The 17058-nt window shown below is 38.7% G+C and overlaps 1 protein-coding gene and 1 pseudogene across 1 annotated transcript in view; one reads left to right on the top strand and one right to left on the bottom strand.

The window, feature by feature from the left end:
* SPSB4 (splA/ryanodine receptor domain and SOCS box containing 4) overlaps positions 1 to 17058 on the bottom strand; it is a 144947-nt gene that overhangs the window by 94092 nt on the left and 33797 nt on the right. The gene's annotated exons all lie outside the window — the stretch shown is intronic.
* Positions 1976 to 2400, top strand: LOC110208233 (large ribosomal subunit protein eL30 pseudogene; annotated as a pseudogene).

Genomic DNA, 17058 nt, shown 5'->3' with positions numbered 1-17058 from the left:
TTAACCCTGACTGCCTCACCAAAAAAAAAAAAAAAAGAATCAGGGGAACCTTCATGGAAGAGCTAGTTCTCAAACCATCTTGAAGAGTATAATAAGATTTGGAATGACAAAGAAGAAGAATGAAGGAGTGTAGGCAAGGGGAATAACAGCCTGGTCAAAAGTCTAAAGGCAGAAATTGTGTAGAGTTTGTTGAAGACAAGGAGACCATTTTCTAACATCAAGTACTGGCACTTAATAGATACCTGATTGATGGAGGGAGGCCCTGAATTCACTACCTAAAGGGACTTAGACAACCATGGAACAGACCCTATCAGGGGCGGGGAACCTGTGGCCTTGAGGCACATGTGGCCCTCTAGGTCCTCAAGTGTGGCTCTTTGATTGAATCCAAACTTGGGTTCTATGAAGTTTGAGGATCTAGAGGACCATATATGGCTCTCATGGCCTCCAGGCCACAGGTTCTCCTCCCCTATGCCTAGATGGAGACCATCTTGGTAAAGAAGTCTGTAACCTAGGTTCTATGAACTTTTTAAAAAAAAACTTTGAAAATATATGTTAATATAATTGGTTTCCTTTGTAATCCTTCGTATTTTATTTTATGTATTTTAAAAACATGATTCTGAGTTGGTTTCACCAGAAAGCCAAAGGGTTCCATAGCACAAAAAAAGTTAAGAATCCCAGCTCTAATCCAACCCCCTCATTTTACAGATAAGATCACTGAGGCCAAGAGGGAAGGGGAGTAACTTAGGTCCTACAACTAGTTTGGGTCATAATCAGGAAACTAGTACCCAAATTTTATTAAGGAAAGTATAAAACGTAGGTGTGAGAAAAGGGAAGATATATTTTCAGAGAAGGGGATGATAATTATTGAGGCATTTTGATTTACTGCTGGGCAATGTTGAAAAATAGAGTCAGAGGATAAAACCAGAGAATCTAATCATTAATACAGACACATTAGCATGGAGGCCACATGGAAGGACTGGATTTTAGGATTATTATGGAGGATATACCAAGTGATCATGTTTATACTCAGTTTTATTTGGAAATGCATTCCAAGATAGAGTTCTTTAAATTCTAAACACCAGAACACTAATTGGTTCAAAATCTCTATCACTAGGAGACTTTATGAAAAACTGAAAGCAGACCAAAATAATTAACCTTTCTATTAACTAGTTTATAACATACGATCAATATTAAGCCAACTAGAAACGTGCTTTATCTGCTAGAAATTCAGATGGAAATCCATACTTAAGAATCTTGGAGACCTTGTAGGAAACCAGACACCCTGTCTATTTCCTGGCAAACTGAACCTTTTAGCAAGATATTGGAAAGTTTTCTCTCTGATCTCCAACCTTTACCCTTGATTTGTTTATACAAGCAAAGGCCAAAAGGTCAACAGTACTATGTGATCAATGGGACCAGCACAGGGTTCTCCCTCAGGGCAGCCAATATTTCAGCAAATGAAAACCAGATAGCAGAAGTTTCCAAACATTCACCATGTGCTGAAAACAATTGAGAGCTTTAAACAACTTTCACAGTACAAATACGTGCTGGGGAAATGCCTCTGAGCCAGTCATAAAACAGAAGTGGACAGACTCATTTGACCTCTACAGATTCGCTGAAGACCACAATTTTTCCCTTTAAATTCTTTAGTGCCCAGTTTTGTGCTAAGGGGACAATACAAGAACACAAGAAAGTATAGCCCTTCCCCTCAAGATGTTTACAGTCTATATACAGCACATACAGTTAAAAAAGTCAAAATATAAGGATGGTGAATAAGTAACAAAATGAATTCTAGAAATGATAAATGCTATAGGAATTCAGAAAAGACTCTCATGGGGGTTCTTAACCTTTTTGTGTGTGTCTTGGATCCCTTCTTAGGATATTTTTTAAATGCATAAAATAAAAAACACAGGATTACCAAGGAAACCAATTATACTGAAATATAGTTATAAAAAATAAGAGTCCAGCTTTCTCGCTTCCGGGCCATCCTGGCGGCAGGTCTCTGGCTGAGGGTCCCCCCGCACAGCAGGCAGGAAGATGGTAGCCGCAAAGAAGACCGAAAAGTCGCTGGAGTCCATCAACTCGAGGCTCCAGCTGGTCATGAAAAGCGGCAAATACGTGCTAGGCTACAAACAGACCCTGAAAATGATCAGACAAGTCAAAGCCAAATTGGTCATCTTAGCCAACAACTGCCCAGCCTTGAGGAGATCAGAGATTGAATATTACGCTATGTTGGCCAAAACTGGCATACATCACTACAGTGGCAATAACACTGAATTGGGTACAGCATGTGGGAAGTACTACAGAGTATGTACACTGGCTATCATTGATCCAGGTGATTCTGACATCATTAGAAGCATACCAGAACAGACCAGTGAAAAGTAAACTGCACAAAAGTATTCTTTAATAAACCGGGCCATAACTTGTTTAAAAAAAAAAAGAGTCCACAGACATTTGGACAAGAAGCCCCCCATTCTACAACCTAACTTTATTATTTTACTTTTCCAACAGATATGGAGAACTTTCTTCCTCACTTTCACCTCTTAGAAACCCCAACTCCATTCAAGGCTGCTTTTCATGTGTTATTTCCTATGGGAAGCTTTTCCTAATCCCCCTAGTTTCTGATAGTGCATCTTATCAATCCCACCCTGAAAATACTTTGTATTTACTGCAAACGTATTTTGGACTTACCTGGGTACATGTTATTTCTTCTAGGGACTAATACCTGGCATATAAGAAGTGTTTATTAAGTTTGTTGAATTAAACTGAACCCTCTGTTTCCTCCAGATTGATATCCATACTGTTCCTGTAACACACTGTACATTTGTATTTCTAGATCTCGTTCACTTGAATTGCCTTAGTACTTCCTGGGCATCTCCAACCATATGAACTCCAATTAACTCCACTTAAGCCAACATTGCCACTCAATCTTCATCAGAAAATTCAACTCTACCCTTGGACTCATCCTGGGCTTTGAAAGACTAGCTTTGGCCTTATCTTGCTCAGTTCCAGACCTCTGTAACAATTCTAGCCAAGCCACTTCTCTCTTTCCAGCTCTCCTTTATGTACGATCTTTTTTCATCAGAATGTAACTTCCTCCAGAGTGAGGACTATCTTGCTTGTTTTTATTTGTACTTCTAGGGCTTAGGACAGTGCAAGCACTTAATAAATGCTCTACATGTACATAGGTACCTACCTACCTACCTACCCACCTACCTATCTATCCATCCATCTATCTGCAATTTCTATCCATATTTCAAGGTCTACATCAAATGCTACCTCCTCCATAAAGCCTTCTCTGACCTCTAAACAGTTAAACACCGATTATCTATGTCATTCAATTAACACTTATTACTGCTTTGATATTGTTCTGTTTTGTGTGTATATTTCTTGCCTGACCCCTTAAGGGCAGAAATGATGCACTTCATTGGTCTCTTAAATATGTGATAGCTGCTCAGGAAAGACTTGTTAAATGAACAAATTAGTGAATGACATCTTGAGTAACTGAGGAAAATTTCTTGGAGTAGGTGAGACTTTTAGCTGGTCCCTGAAGAATGGCTACAAATTTTAATGAGATCAGCAAAAATCAATACATTACAGAAATAACCTTTCATCTGAGCCAGTCTTAAAGTAGGTGGTAAATTTTATTTCTCACTTGTTTTATTTCCCATTCAAAGAATCAGATGCATAGAAATAACCTTTCATTTGAGCCATTTTTAAAGTAGATGGCAAATTTTATTTCTCATTCAAAGAATCAGATGTACAAACACCTTTCTTATTCCCATGGTGAGCTATTCACAGGCTACTCATCAATTAAATACATGGTGGTAGGCCAATCAATCATATTGGCAATGCCATTGACCTGGATCTAGCATTAAGTCAACTGAAAACACAAAGTCAACCACTGCCCAGTGGTTTTCAAAAGTAGATACTCTTGGACTATAGGCATGAACTACTTGTTCAAAGAAATGTTCTCTGTCATAGAGCAGCCCACTCTGCTTAAACACCCCCCTAACCTGCAGGTTAAGTGTGAAATCAATAAAAAATCCAGGCCAGTATATTTTCTTGTTTACCACATCCAGCTGGAATGTGAAGAATTCTGAATAAACCAGACCAATGATATGTGTTGAGACAGTGTTCCTAAACATCTGTACTTGCTCAACAAATGTGCTGATGGCAATGAGCTTCCTTGGGTCAAAATAAAGGGGGGTTTACACTGAGGCTAGGTCAGCTCTGAGGGACATGCCCTCCCCCCATCCCATATGTCTTGACACAAATGAGGCCTAGGATTGCAGAGTCTGCAGAAAGCAAATATCTTTTTAATACTGCTGGTGGTGATTTAATCTGGTTCCACAATCTGAAGGGACAGTGTAAGACTTCTCAGGGATTGCTCAAAACTACATACTTAAAATATCTAAAATGTCTCTTTTTCCTAGCTGGTCTTTTCAGACACTTGACACTTGTATAACAAAATCACTTTGAAATCTGTACAGGGTTTGACAGTTTTCAAAGTCTTTTCATATATTTAGTGCACTGGGAAAAAAAGCATTATATTTGATGTCAGAGACTTGAATTTGAATCCTAGCTGTTCTTCTGATTTCTTGATCCTTTCCTTCTGTGGGCCTTGGCTTCCTCCTCAATAAAATAAGGATAGTAACAGCACCTATCTCACAGGGTTATTATGAAACTCAAGTAAGATAATGTACATACCAAAATTATAAAAACTCTTGAAAACTCCTGACCAAAGGTCATAAGAACTTAATGCTGGAAAGGACCTAAAAAAGACCTAACTTAACTCCCTCATTTTACACCTGAGAAAATAGAGGTGCAAGGAAGTTGAAAGATTTCCCCAAGGCCACACAGATATTAAAGAGAAGAGGGCTGGGATTCAAACTCAAATTCTCTAACAAATATGTTCACTGTTCACTAAAATATACCTACCATAATGTCCCTCGTAAGAATGGCAGACGAGAAACTAGAAAGCCCAAGTCTCTTGACTCCTAATTGAGCGCTTCCTGAGTATTTTTGAGGTTCTATAGTAGGTCCTTTTTAGAGATAAGAGAAGTGAAATATAGTTGGTGGCCTGTGATTAATGTACATGTACATGAAAACATAAGTGAATAACATAAGACAGCATGTAATTACTACAAGTGCCCCCAACACCATGAGGAGACACCCACTGACATTTCTCACCAGTAATTCCTCTGCACAGCACCCAGGTTTTAATTAATTAGGGAGTTTCCTGATACAACCAATTAGCACGTTAGCAAATGGGGTCCTTTTAAAAGAAATAGAAATAGTGATCCATTTAAGTTGTATTCAAATAATTCCAACAATCAGAGGAAATCTTTCAAATTATGGCTTTAAAAAAAAGATCTGTGCACTCTTTATCATCTTTCCCTACCTCTGAAAAGAAAAAGAATCTTGGTAATCAGTTCTGACAGCCAGAGTGGAGTAACACGTGAAATCTGGAGTGGAGATAAATTTAAAATCAGCAGCGTCCATGCACCACTGCTCATTCGTCATGTTGAAAGCAAAGCTAATGGCCTTTCAAACCAATTGAGCCTTATTTGGTTAATGATATATGAAGAGAAACCCAATTAATATCCCTAATATGCTGATACTAACGTTCTGCGTAAAATGTTAAAGAGTGTGCACGTCGATCTTCATGATTCTTGTACGACCCACACAAGAGAGCCAAGCTAATGGCAACAATCATCCCAAAACAAAGGGGGCCAGGATGCCCCATGGAGTTATGGAAAGAAGTCAAGAGACCCGAGTTTGTCTCTGTCTCAGCACATTAGTGACTTGTATGACCTGAGGCAAATCAATTCTCTTCTCCAGACTTCAATTTCCTTATATAAAATGAGGGGTTTGGACTAGATGTCCTCTAAGGTCCCCTTTGCCTCTAAATCCAATGGCATTTGGCTTCTAAGGCAATGGGCCTTATTTGAGAGAGGGAAAGAATCCATCAATCAATAAACATGCACTTAGGTCCAGTAGTGGACCCAGCTCTACACTAGGTATCATGGGGGATATAAAAGCTTAGAGAAGTAAATATTTAAGGATATAAAAATTATGTTTGGATATTTGAAGAGCTATCACGTAGAAGAGGAAACTAGCCTCATTCTTTTTAGCTCCAAAGAGTAGAATAAAACCAATGGGTAGAAGTTACAGGGATTCAAATTTTCCTTCAATATAAAGAGGTTCTAAAAGTGAAATGGGCTTCCTCAGAAAGTAGTAAGCTCCCTATCTCTGGAATGCTCTAGCATAGGCTAGATGCCTACCTGGGGGGATGTGATAGAAGGGACTAGACTAGATAATCTCTAAAATCTCTTCCAATTTTGAGATTATATGACAAAGTCATCAGTAAAGGGAAGTTTGAGATTGAATAGGCACTATAATTATTCTTCTTTAATAGTTTTTGGGATTCATTCACTGTTTGACCCAAACTGAGCTGGTCCAATATTTCTAGGAAACACTTTAAAAATGCCTGCGGGTTTGTTCTGTTATGAACATGGCAAGAGACTATCAATTTAGTACCAATTAATTCAGTGATCATTTAAGACAGGCAATGTTGACTTAACAATTTATTGAACATTTAGAATAAAAACGAACAAGGGCAAGATGGCTTCATTAAAAAAAAAAAACAATTCAACACCATAAGCATTTATGTCTACTAAGGCACCAAGCTAGGTTCTGGTGATAGAAAAACAAAAAGAAAATAGTCCCTACTCTCAGAAAACTTACATTCTACTACTGGTATGGAATGCTTATATTTTGCAAACAAATACAAAGTTCTCCTATTGGAGATTCCCCCATTCTAAAGTAATCCTAGATTTTTCTTGTATTTGTATCATCAGAAGGAAGAGGAGAAGGAAAGAGTTACATATTATCTCACTTGATTGTCATAATATTACAGTGATGTAAGTACTATTGGTATTAAGAACCCCTTTTACAGATGAGGAAACTGAGTACTAGAGAAGTTTAGTGACTTGTCCATGAAACCCAAGTCTGTTGACTTCAAGAATTGGGGGAGGGGGATGAAAGAATAAAAAAAGCATTTATTAAGCATTTTACCTATGCAAAGCACTGAAATTAGCACAAACAGAAAATCAAGACAGTCCCTTTGGTCAAAAAGAACACATTCTAATAAAGGGAGACAACATATATAGGAAGTTTCAGCTCTGAGTCTGATGGAAAGACCCAGGGATCCTTAGGGTTCAGCAGCAAAGACAGAAATCATCAACTTTAAAGTCATTTTCATTGATGAAATATCTATTTCTAATATTGAACCATTTGAAAAAGCCAGTGACTTTGAGGGCAAGAATTTTCTTTGAGGTCTCTACAGGCTGTGGGCTCCTGAGGAGGCATGGACTGCTGCACCTGCGAAGCCAAGCCACATTTCTATGGAAGTTGATTCCCTGGAAAATGGCTAAAGGGGATGGGCTGGTAACAAGGCTGGTTGTCCTGGATGCTTTGCTATTCTGGTGGGCTCTAGGGAAAGAGAGATGAAGGGAGAGATCAAAGAGGACTGGATAGACAGAGAAAAGGAGAAGTTCAGATGGAGCAGGAATGGGGAATAGAGAGTACTCCCTCAGACTACACGTAGATTCCCACCCTGTGCGATGCAATTTTACAGATGCATGAAAAGGGCAAACTGAACTCAGCAAATTGACCATATGTCTTTTAGAATCAAGTACTTTTCCAAAATAAGCCAGGATGATCTGGCATCGATACCTCTAAATGTTGTTAACTGTTCGGAGAAGGATGGGGGGAAGAGAATTTTATTTTTAGAATCACTTTTTCAAAATTACTCAAAAAGAGAAATGCTTAAGTTGGACACGACTGAAACAACTCAATAACAAACATGTCAAAAGGAAGAGGGACGATTATGAAACAACACACAAAAGTCTAGTTATATCCACTTTTGTCTGACACACCATCTAATAGTAAAACATTCTTTAATCAAAGCAAGTCAGTAATGTCACCCCTGAGCTTTGCATAGCACAGACTGATTTGGAATGTGAAGAATAAACATAATTGTCTTGGTGCTGCCAAGGTAGAAAAGCTGAGCGCCATTTAAGTTCCCATCAATGTCTAGGGACACAGCCACATTCATAACTAGGAGTCAACAGCCTGGCAGAAAAAAAGACTTTTAAGTATTTTTTAATAGCTATTTTTCTCTCTCTCTCTCTCTCTTTTCTTTAAAGGTTTAATGACTAGAGTCTGAATGACTGGAAGGAATAGATTTGTCAATGCAAAACCAGAAAACTTCCAGCATAGTTAAGACTTGAATTTCCTCCAAATTTCTCTCCATAACTAGGACACCTACAGCAACATGAAATGGCCAATACAGTCACCCCTCTGGAGAATACTCATCTCTAGGTACATCTGGTTAGAAATTAGAGATGTTTATAAAAGATTTTGTAAAAAGATCTTTTGTGAAGTGCTCTAAATCACTACTGATTAGAGAAATGCAAATCAAAACAACTCTGAGGTACCACATCAACACCTATCAGATTGGCTAACATGACAAAACAGGAAAATTATAAATACTGAAGATGATGTAGGAAAATTAGAACACTAATGTATTGTTGGTAGAGTTGTGAACTGATCCAACCATTCTGGAGAGCAATTTGGAATTATGCACAAAGGGCTATAAAAATGTACATACCCCTTGACTCAGCAATACCACTAGATATTGTATCCCAAAGATCATAAAAATGGGAAAAGGACCCACATGTATAAAAATATTTAGATCAGTTCTTTTTGTGGTGGCAAAGAAAATAAAGGGATGCCCATCAGTTGGGGAATGGCTGAACAAGTTGTGGCATATGAATGTAATGGAATACTATTGTGCTATAAGAAATGATGAGCAGGCAGACTTCAGAAAAACCTGGAAAGACTTGAATGAACTGATGCTAAGTGAAGCAGAGCAGAGCCAACAGAACACTGTACACAGTAACAGCCACAGTGTGCGATGACTAACTTTGATAGACTCATCTCTTCTTAGCAATGCAAGGATACAAGACAACTCCAAAGGACTTATGATGGAAAATGCTGTTGTCTGGGGTAGCTAGGTGGCGCAGTGGATAGAGCACTGGCCCTGAATTCAGGAGAACCTGAGTTCCAATCCAGCCTCAGACACATAACACTTACTGTGTGACCCTGGGCAAGTCACTTAACCCCACTGCCTAGCCCAAAAAAAAATTTTTTTTTTAAAAAGAAAGTGCTGTTGTCCATATCCAGAAAAAGAACTACAGAGTCTAAATGCAGATCAAAGCATATTATTTGTTCTCTCTTTCTTTTTTTGTTTGCTTCTTCTCTCTCGTGGTTTCTCCCATTAGTTCTAATTCTTCTTTACAACACAACTAATGTGAAAATAGGTTCAATATGAATGTATATGTAGAGCCTATATCAAATTGCATACCATCTTGGGGGAGGGGGAGGGGAGAGAAAATTTGGAACTCAAAATCTTATGGAGGTGAATGCTGAAAACTAAAAACAAAAAAAATTAATTTTAAAAAAATATCTTTTGTGCCTGCAGAAACTTTTTCAGGTAAAGCCGATATTCTGGTTGTATTTTTCGAAATGATTTAATTCAGCTAAGTAAAGATGTTTGAAACCCATCAAACAAAAACATAGTAATTCATAGAATCACAGACAGAGAACTGAAAGGGATACTGGAGGCCATCTGGTCCCATCCCCTTCATCTTATAGATGAAGCCTAGAAGTTCTCAAGGTCACATAGATAGCAAAGCCAAGATACAAACTTAGGTTCCCTTGACTCCAAGCTGGTCACTTTGAGCTCAGTACTTTTCCCACTGTAACAGGTTGCTTCATTTTGATTGCAATGTGGCATTTATTATTTGTACCAGTTATTTTGTCATTAAATCATGGAATACCTTGTGTTGTTATTTAGCTGTTTAAGAGGTTAAGTCTCCAACTAAGCAATAGAAGGCTATGAACTCCATATTGGCAGGGATCAGATCTTCCTGGACCAACTACTTACTAGCTGTATGAATTTGGGCAAGTCACTTTCTATTTCTGCAACCTCAGTTTCTTCAACTGTAAAATGGGGTCAATACCTGCTGATAGGGCACAGAGTTCTGGGAAATATGCTTAAAGACTGATTGAATATTAGGATTGCAAGTAACAGTAGAGATCATCTACAACCCCCTCATCCCTACCCTCCTGCTAATTCTAACTAGCAGAAAAAAGTCTTAGATAAGAGAAGTGACCTGGCCAAGGCCATAAAGCTTGAAGTTAAAGTGCCAGGCCTATTACCAGGTCTTCTGATTCCAAGTTCAATGCTTTCTGTTACATTCAGTTGGGATGATTAACTCTGTGTCTCTGTCTGTCTGTCTGTCTATCTCTGTCTCTGTGTCTCTCTCCCATATAAGGGCCACAATTATGGCCCTTATTTGCAAAACTGGTATGCAGTGTTATAGAAATTACTTATTTAAACATTTCAGTAAAGGCCAATTGTGGAATGTGATTTAGAAATTAGGAGGTAAGTGAAAAATTATGCCAAATATCCAGCTGTCTCTATTTTTCACTTTTTTCCAAGTACTTTAACATTCTGATGACATCAGTAGTCATTTAGATCCAGGCCACAGAACCACAGAATCATAGAACCTCAGACTTGAAAGAGACCTAAGAGAATACACAGCCTGATCCATACCCAAACAAGAATTCCTGCTACAACATCTCCAGCAAGCATTCATCCACTTTCTACTTGAAGATCTTCAATGAAGGGGAACCTACTACGTCCCCCACGGCAGCTCATTTCACATTTGTACAGCTCCAGTTAGTTTACTACTTAGTTTTTCCTTACTTCAAGCCTAAATGTACCTGTGAACAACTTCCATCCATCGCTGTTGTTTGCTTCTACATATCAAGCCTTCAAATACTTGAAGACAGTTATGTACCCACTAAGGCATCTTTTCTTGACATTCCTTCAATCATTCTTCCTATGGCATGGCCTCAAAGCCCTTCAACAACCTGGGCGTATTCCACTGGACAGTCTTCAACTTTTCAATGTTCTTCCTAATAGCATCCCTTCTAAGAAGCCTTCTCCAACTAATAAAGAACACAGTGGCCCTTGATTTCTATAGCATTTAGATTCTTAGCACAGCTTTCATTTAATTATGTTGTTGTGTTGTATGTTTGTCTTGTTTCCTCAATTACACTGAGAGCTACTTGAGCCCAAGGACCATGTCTTGTGTTTTTCTTGTATTCCCACAGGGTCTGGCACATAGCTTGGTATACAATAGATGCCCGTTTATTGACTGATTGGTACATCATGACAGGCATGATTTAAGTAGAGAAAAAGCTCTAGTAAAAAAGTTACGTAAGGCAGTATATACATGACTATGAGTAAAAAGAAGTCTTGGGTTCAAGTCTCAATTATGCTATGTGACCTAATTCAAGCCACCTCACTGCCCTGGGCCTTTGCTTTTTCTCATCTGTAAGTTGGGGGTAGGGAGGGGGTTGTTTTCTAACTTGAAATTCTGTGCTTTTAGAGAAAAATATTCCTATACTATGTCATAAAAAGTGCTGTTCCTCACCAACTACTTCCCCCTCCTCTCCATTTATCCAAATTTCACTTAACCTTCAAGGCTGATCTCACATTTCAACTATACCAGGAATCCTTTCTCTCACAATTCAATTCAAATAACATTTGTGTTTAAGGGTTCAACTAAAACGTTAATTTAATGGCTCATAGTGTCATGGGCTTTCCACGGATGTGCCGCAAAATACAAGCTCTGACAGGTTCTTCTTAATGCAAAGACTGCCCCTGGGAGCAGACAATGCATCTGTTATCCAAGGGCCAGCCTTGCTAAGTCGAAAATTCACGCCACCACTTTGGCTCCAGGGTGATGATATTTTGCCAACATGAAAAGCATCACTTACGAAACGCATCTCCTATAAGTTACAGAGAGGCATGATCTGTGTCAGTGGAGAGAATAATCACACCTGTGACATTACAGATCCTTGAAGCACTGAAGATACACAAAGTAATAAGGATACAAAACAGTACAGTCTTTGACCTCAAGGATCTTACAATTTAGCCTGTGTAGGGGGATAAGTACACAAATAAACATGATTCAAGATTATAATAGAGGCAAAGAAGAGATCTAGATCCTCCTATAAGGAGAGTTGAGGCAGAAGAGATAACTGTTAGCTGGCGTATCCGGGAAAGCTCCATGGAAGATGTGGCACCTGACCTGGTCTTCAAAAGAAGAAAATATTTTTAATAGACACAGATGGAGCAGGAATGAATTTCAGGCAGAGGGTAGCTGTTGGACTGAGAGGCTATGCAAATTCAGAGGCAAGAAAACATAGGATGAAATTAAAGAATAGCTAATAGTACTAGAGAGTTTGTAAAGGAGAAGAGTATGAAGGACAGTACTCTAGGTTGGAGCTAGACTATGAAGGGCCTCATTAAGTTTGCATTTTATTTTATAGAAATAGGGAGTCATTGATGGTTTTTGCATAGGGGAACAACTTGGCATAGGAGAGTGAATTGGTCTGATCTGTGCACTGGGCAAACTAATTTACCAGTTATATAAAAGATGGATTGGAAAAAGTAAATAAATAAAAGATGGACTGGATAGGGGAGTCACTGGAGGCAGAGAGACAGAAGCCTATTATAATGGTCCAGCAAGAAATGGTGATGGCAGTATGATTAGAGAAGAGGGATTAGATGAAGATAGAGAAATAGAAGTTGAGTGGATAGGATTTGGAGACTGGTTGGATGGGAGGGGCTTAGGAAGGAAAAATTACAAGATAATTCTAAGAATTCAAACCTTAGTGATTAAAAAGATAGTGGCACCATTAATATAAATACAGAAGTTGGGAGAAGGGACAAGTTTAGGGGTAGTGGGGAGAAAAACCAAATTCAATTTTGAACATGTTTAATTTTAGACGCAAGTAACTCAAAGTATAAGACTGAAGCCCAGGAGAGAGACTAGAGCTGGATAAAGAACTGGACATGATGTCAGAAGACCTGTGTTCAAATCCTACCTCAAATATTTATTAGCTATGTGATCATGGGCAAATCACTTAACATCTCATCATCTCAGTTTCCTCATCTGTAAAATGAGGATAACTAAGAGTTGCATCACCAACTATAATGGTTGTGAGGAGGTGCTTTACAAAGTTTAAAATGCTATATAAATTTGAGATTATTATATATAGATTTGAGAGTCATTTACATGGAAGTGATAACTAAAGCCATGGGAGTCACAAAGAGGGAAAGAGGCAAGACAGAACAGAAGATGGCCAGGAATGGAGACTCGGGGAATGCTCACACTTAGGAGGAAAAAGGAGGAACCAGTGTTAGAGATGGAAAAAAGTGTAGTCAAGCAGACAAGAGAAGACCCAGGATAGAGCAGCGTAATGAGAGCTGAAGGAAGAAAGAGTATCAATGATGAGGGGTTGGTAAACTGTGTCAAACTCTAACCCAAAGTCATCTGGGTCCTTCCTTACCTACATTTTGACTTCTGATTGTACTTAATTTAGCACTTTATTGTATGTTATCTGTCTCATGTTGTCCTCTAAGCTAATTCTTAAACTGGTTAGTTTTATGTCTTTGATCAATGAATCAACAAATATTTACTGAGCACCAGGGCATACAAAAACAGGTAAAAATAATTTCTGTCCTCAAGGAGCTTATATTCTAGTAGAGGTATATACAAGAAATATACAGAAAAGAAAGAAGTTAATCCAAGTATAAATTCCTCAAGGGCTGGAACTATACTTGACTTGTGCCTGACACAATAGGGGAATAATGAAGAATCTATGATCTCATTAGGGTGGGGATCTCGCTCCACTGAGGCAAATCATAGCATGTCTGAATTTCTGGAACACAGACTTATAGATTTAGGGCTAAAAGGGACCTTAGAAGCCATCAATCCAAACACTTTATTTTTATAGGTGAGGCAACTAAGACTCCCAGAAGTGAGGTATGACTTGCCCAAGGTCACACAGGTAGTAAGTAACAAAGACGGCATTTGAACCCAGGTCCCCTGATGCTAAATCTGGCAATTTTCCCATTGTACCATGCTAATTCCCTAACAGGTAAGTCCTGTGAAACTGCTGGAGGCATTCGGGATTAAGTGACTCACCTAAGGTTATGTGACTAATAAGTGTCAGGACTGGGATTTGAACCTAAGCCTTTTTGTCTGGGAGCCAGCACTTTATCTATCTTAATGCCTCTTTACACATAGCACAATGTTAGGCACAAAAAGGAAAAGTGAGTGCCACAGCTCCTGAAGCTTTCTCTGAGGTTTCCATAAATGAAGACAGTCCATTTAGACTAGCATTTTAAGAGCTTAACAAACTAATCCCCAAACTCTAGGAAGGATATGAACACAAAACATGTCGCTTAAAGTGCCATAGTTATGAGGAAGAAGTTGTAATTAGCTCAGCTAATAAGAATCCACAGCAAAACTAAACACCCCCCCAAAAATCCATTCTGAAATAAAATATTGATGGGGGAAATCTGTGATTAGGCAGTTGGCTCCTAAGATTAACTTAAAGCACTGTTTTCTTGAAATTAAGCCAAAGTCAAGGAATAACTTCTCTCTCCCGAGAAAGCTATTTCCCTCCTGCTGCTCCATATTTCAATCATGTGCCTGTGATGAACAGTGCTGGGAAGATCAGGAAAGATCGAAAGACACCATATGCTGTGCTATGGATAATTCCTTGGACACATGGCAGTACGGCATTTGCTTTGACTGTCAGCAAAACAAGCAAGTCTGTCTTCCCCAACAGGCTATCCCTGGAGACTGATAGTGCATCTCTATTTATAGAAGGCCATCTTATCTAATATAATGAAGTGTTAGTGTGAAATCTAGGCATGGTCCATTCTTTCTTAGCTGAATTGCATCCCAAGAAAGCAGATCACTTTGAAGATTTGATAACATTTTTGATAAAATTTGGTATTACAGAGTAAACTGGAAGTTTCATAAATAGTTATTATTTTCTAGCACATGTAACAACTCAAGTTAATGCCAAGAACAGTTTTAAGGAAGAGAAGATTCATCTGTCCATTGGTTTATGTGTAGCTCAAACACTGCTAAGGAAAAATGCTGGGAAAGTCTGTTCTCAAGCCATTCAAACATGCAATTTTAGTTATAATTCATTTTGCTTTATAAGTATTATCCTTAGTGTTGCTTCTTTTGTAATTATCAGAATTTCTGGATTCTGAAGTGGAGATTAATGAAATACAACTCCTTAAGGGTGCCAGCTCGGCATGGTGTCTTTTAAGAGTCATTATACTATTTATAGCAGCTCTTTTTGTGGTGGCTAAGCATTGGAAATTGAGAGGGTACCCATCAATTGGGGAATGGCTGAACAAGCTGTGGTATATGATTGTAATGGAATAATACTGTGATATAAGAAATGACAAACAGGAGGATTTCAGAAAAACCTAGAAAAACTTACATGAACTGATACAGAGTAAAGTGAGCAGAACAGGAGAACGCTGCATATAGTAATAGCAATATTGTAAGATGAAGAACTGTGACTTCGTTAATCTCAGCAACACAATGACCCAAGACAATCCCAAAGGATTCATGATGGAAAATGCTATCCTCCTCCAGAGAAAGAACTAATTGTCCTCTGAATGCAGACTGAAGTATATTATCTTCCACTTTCTTTCTTTTTTGTTCAAGTCTTCTTGCACAAAATAACTAATACGGAAATGTTTTACATGACTGCACATGTGTACCTATCTCAGATTGCTCACCATCTCAGGGAGGGACAGAAGATAGAGGGAGGGATAGAATTTGGAATTCAAAACTTTAAAAAAAAATGTTAAAAATTGTTTTTACATGTAATTGGGGAAAAAATAAAATATTATTATTATTATTTTTTGTTTTTAGGCAATTGGGGTTAAGTGACTTGCCCAGGGTCACACAGCTAGTAAGTGTTATGTGTCTGAGGCCGGATTTGAGCTCGGGTCCTCCTGAATCCAGGGCCGGTGCTCTATCCACTGCGCCACCTAGCTGCCCCCTAAAATATTATTTTTAAAATAATCATTACACTATATTCTTGGTAAAGTCAACAGTACTGGTAGTTGACAAGGTGCTAAAGCCCAATCAGAGACAATTTTTGAATATGTGTGACAATCCATGGCTAGATTTTATACACATTTTGGAGGGGCCCAAGCACACCCCATTTTTAACTAGTACTCCTGGAATAGGAGTTGAGAGAGAGAGATAGGTTCAAGGTCCCATTCTGCCACTAACTGGGCCTCACTTTCTTTTTCTGTGAAATAAAGATTAGGTCATGCCAAAGTTTCTTCTTAAATACAACATTACCTAGGACACATGGAACCAGAAACGGACGTGTGGGCTCGCAATGTTTTGAAGCTGAGAGATAACAGAAAGACAGCTTGAGTACTACACTGGAGGCTGGCTCCAGTGCCTTGGGCAGTGATCCTCTATGAGAGATTTACAGGAAGACTTGAACAAGAATCATCACATAGGATGAGAAGGTATGGGTTGGAGGTGATTGGAATGGATGAGATCATGGGTCCATTAAAGTAAGTCCCTTGCTTGCTTTACGATTACCTCAGGGATTACTTTAATCAGCTCTTCTTCAGAAATTCTTGTTGAAATTACAGAGTGAAAGTTAATGCTTTTGCCTTTCCACAGATCTTGCCTCATCCAAACCACCCACATGTCTATTGCTTTTCTGTCACCACCCTGGACTCTTAAGTCTCTAGGTCTCATCACATCATACCCGAGTTATGATAACAGCCCCACCTGGCCTCCCTGTCTCCATTCTCTCTACCTTCCAATTCATCCTGCACACTGCTGCCAGGCTAATCTTCTAAAAACACAGCTGTCATCACACCATTTCTCTTACCCTGCTCAAGAATCTATAACAGCACCTTTTTTTTAAACTGTATCAAACTCAAATGCTATTGTCTACCTGCTTTCTAAGAACTTGGTGACCCTGTAAAGAACTCCCAGAAGGCTAAGAGACCCGTCTCATTTGGGAAAATTACTGGCTGAAGAGTGGAGAGTAAATTTGGTGGAT

This window comes from Phascolarctos cinereus, unplaced genomic scaffold, assembly GCF_003287225.1.
Source record: "Phascolarctos cinereus isolate Bilbo 61053 unplaced genomic scaffold, phaCin_HiC Scaffold_726;HRSCAF=1367, whole genome shotgun sequence".
NCBI classification, from domain to species: domain Eukaryota; kingdom Metazoa; phylum Chordata; class Mammalia; order Diprotodontia; family Phascolarctidae; genus Phascolarctos; species Phascolarctos cinereus.
Note: the sequence above shows the minus strand (reverse complement) of the source record. Positions and strands in the feature narration are given on the sequence as shown.